The sequence below is a fragment of the Aptenodytes forsteri genome, unplaced genomic scaffold (genome assembly GCF_000699145.1).
Source record: "Aptenodytes forsteri isolate BGI_AS27 unplaced genomic scaffold, ASM69914v1 Scaffold229, whole genome shotgun sequence".
NCBI classification, from domain to species: domain Eukaryota; kingdom Metazoa; phylum Chordata; class Aves; order Sphenisciformes; family Spheniscidae; genus Aptenodytes; species Aptenodytes forsteri.
Window position 1 is genome coordinate 1,172,528 of NW_008795863.1, and position 2,423 is coordinate 1,174,950.

Genomic DNA, 2,423 nt, shown 5'->3' on the forward strand with positions numbered 1-2,423 from the left:
CACAACTTGAGGCCATTTCCTCTCGTCCTATCGCTTGTTACTCGGGAGAAGAGACCGACACCCACCTCGCTACAACCTCCTTGCAGGTAGTTGTAGAGTGTGATAAGGTCTCCCCTCAGCCTCCTTTTCTGCAGGCTAAACAACCCCAGTTCCCTCAGCCGCTCCTCATAAGACGTGTTCTCCAGACGCTTCACCAGCTTCGTTGCCCTTCTCTGGACACGCTCCAGCACCTCAATGTCCTTCTTGTAGTGAGAGGCCCAAAACTGAACACAGTATTCGAGGTGCGGCCTCACCAGTGCCAAATACAGGGGGACAATCACTGCATTGGGCCAGAAAGAGAGACAAAAAGAGAGAGTAACTTCATAGTCTAATGATTAGGGATGCTGGAGAACAATATAAAAATATCTCTACCAAAATATATATATTATTTACCAAAAATGGAATGACTCCAACAGGAAACAGTGAAAGTGTCTCATGTTGGAATAACCAGTATCCCACTCATCCAGGAATTTACATCCTTGGTGTGAATGAACTCCAATTAATTTAAGGACTCGATCTAACATTCCTAGGTGGAATCTTTCTCATGTGCCACCCGAGCGCTCTAACATTGCCTCAGATACTTAGGGTGTGCATTTGAAATTTTTGTAGTTTTTCCCATTGATGGGACTTGATTTGATCCTATTTCAGAATTACATATATTCTTAAATCTTAAAAAAAAAAAAAAAAGCAGAATGGAAAATGGAGCTTTACTCATGATAACCATATTAAAACCACCATGGCACTGACCAAATTTTACTTTTACTCAAGTCTGACTTCCTGATATCTATCCAGGGTAAGAGTGAGACACTAATTTGACTTCTGCTATGACTGACTATTTCTTTTATCATACTAATTTCCTCTTACTAACTTTTGTGTTTGTTCAGTGCCCTCTGAAATTTCATGAGTAAATTTGCTTATGTAAGTAGAATGAAATCACTTACATTATTTCCATTGAAAATTCCAGCCATTTCTTTTTTGTCCAACAAGAATTACTTTTCTAATTACTTAGCAAAGACAAAACTGTTTGTCTGTGAAAAAAGAAAAATGGTCAAAAAGTGAAAGATACTCTTTAGTCAAAGAAAAGGCTGTTTAGTTTTAAATTCTTTCTAAAGTACATCTCACTTGAACTTTGGCTATTTAAAAATCACTCACCTGGTCTCTCAGCTATGTCCTTATTACTCCATTGACTTGAATAGCATTCTGCACATATAACTAAGAATCAGATCTGGCCTGAGGCATATAGATCAGTAGAGGTCATTCTTTTCAATGAAATATTAGCATTTTATTTATTCCTTTGAGTTAAACATCCAAGAGGCTTGAATATTAAGTAGCTAATTCTGTTGATAAGCAAGACTCTTTAAATGATAACATTCAGCTGTGTGAGAGATTCCTTTCCTATTGCTCACTCTTCAGCTGTGTGAGAGATTCCTTTCCTATTGCTCTGCTCATGCGTTTTCAATTGTGGTGGACCATCTGCCAGCTGGGAAATCCCAATCCTGCTTGCAGCAGCACTGCAAATTCTACTGGTGTTCATGAAACAAAATAACTTGATTTAGGGAGCACACTGAAAGCTTCGTGCAACACTTCAAAATGACTTAAACTGATAAATCAAGCAGTACAGGGCATTTTTATTTTTTTCTCCAAGAATCTCAGACCATTCTCTATGAATGAATTGTCATTTAAAGTGTACCTGTGAAGCTGTTATCTATATTGTGCCTCTCACAAACGGTGGAGGTGAAAGCCAGGTTGATATAAAATACCTTGCAGAATTAATATTTTCATTTCTTTCTGAGACATGAAACCCTTCCAGCCTAAAATGCCATTTTCTTACCCTGTGGTATCCTCCCTGGGATCCCACCAAAGTAAGGACTTCACAGGCTCAAACATATCTTAAACTTTAGAACTCTAAAGGAAATTTCTAATCAGCTCATGAGTTATGGTATTCACATGAATGTACAGTGTCTCTCTCTTTGGAGGAAAAAGCCACAGAGTCGTATTTAACAAGCACTCTTTCACAACTCTTGTACATGGTCACACAGGTTTGATGGGAATTGGATTTCTGTTGCATCTTAAAAAGTTACCACTTCAAGTACACAAATATTGATCACGAAACAATAGTTCTAATCGTAAATTAACAATTACGAAACCTCTCCTTTATAGAAAGCGTACTAACACTCTAAATAAACTAAGAAGCCTAACTAATCGACATCCTGTATAATCCTGCAAATTAAGGAGTATTTATTTCTATGGTAAAAGATGATTATGTGACATAGGATGACCTGAATAAACTAATAAATAAACCTAATAAAACTAATAAATCTTGCTTGGGTTTACAAATAGAATAACTTTATTTTATACTGATTTGTAAAACAGGAATGCTTCCT